Source organism: Bos taurus, chromosome 16, assembly GCF_002263795.3.
Source record: "Bos taurus isolate L1 Dominette 01449 registration number 42190680 breed Hereford chromosome 16, ARS-UCD2.0, whole genome shotgun sequence".
NCBI classification, from domain to species: Eukaryota; Metazoa; Chordata; class Mammalia; order Artiodactyla; family Bovidae; genus Bos; species Bos taurus.
The window spans coordinates 69,480,904-69,481,832 of NC_037343.1; positions in this window are offsets into that span (position 1 = coordinate 69,480,904).

Here is a 929-nt window from a genome sequence, read left to right on the forward strand (position 1 = left end):
AGCCAAAGATAGCTGGGGGCAATGAGGAAGCAGGGAGCTAGAAGGAGAGCCAAGAACTTAATATAATGGCAGCCCATGAAGAAGCGTCATTCAATAAGTGATTGATCGACAGTACCAAATGAAGCGAAGACACAAGTGAAAGAAACAGATAGGGGGAAGCCAACTGGAGTTGTATTAACATGTGTATAAATATTTTACTTTTGTACACAGACTTCAGGATTCAAACATCACGATCATAATCAATAATAATTTTCTTGTGACAAATGCAGGGGCTACAGAAATATTTATATTTTAGAGTTACTCCTAAAGGCTTTACAATCTGAAGGGTCCGATTTGACCAGTCCAAACACACAGACACAGATCGAACAATTCGGACAGTGTTTGCACAGCACAAGATATATTCAAGTTCTGGCTTATAAATATTCTAAAAGAATATATGATCAAGATAAATTTGAATTTGACAAAAAAATTGGGGTTGCTCCTTAGAGCTCAGTGTAACCAAATGTCCACTGCAGACAAGGCAAAAAGAACTCAATTGTAGTATCTAAGAGATATATTTTAGAGAGGAACTAGTATTGATCTCTCTTTCCCCCAAATCTAGCACTTATAAACCTAGTAAATATTGGCAATTTGTATATCTGATGCTGATGCTTTGCATAAAATAACCGTTCTTCTGATGATTGGACATTCTTATTGTTCAATATCCTTCACCCAGCTTTTTGTGGAGTTTCTCCCAGGCCACCTGCCTCTCAGGATTTCTAGGATTCCTCTGTCTTTTCCTCTTCCTTCTTCTTTGCTCTTCTACATCCCACAATTCCTGTGGATTTTTTTGTTTCTTGCTCACACTATTCCAGCTGCTTCTCTGTTCCAAGTCTTCACCTTTTACCTGTGGGACTTAGGAAAGTTGTGCAATCATTAACCAGATAGAA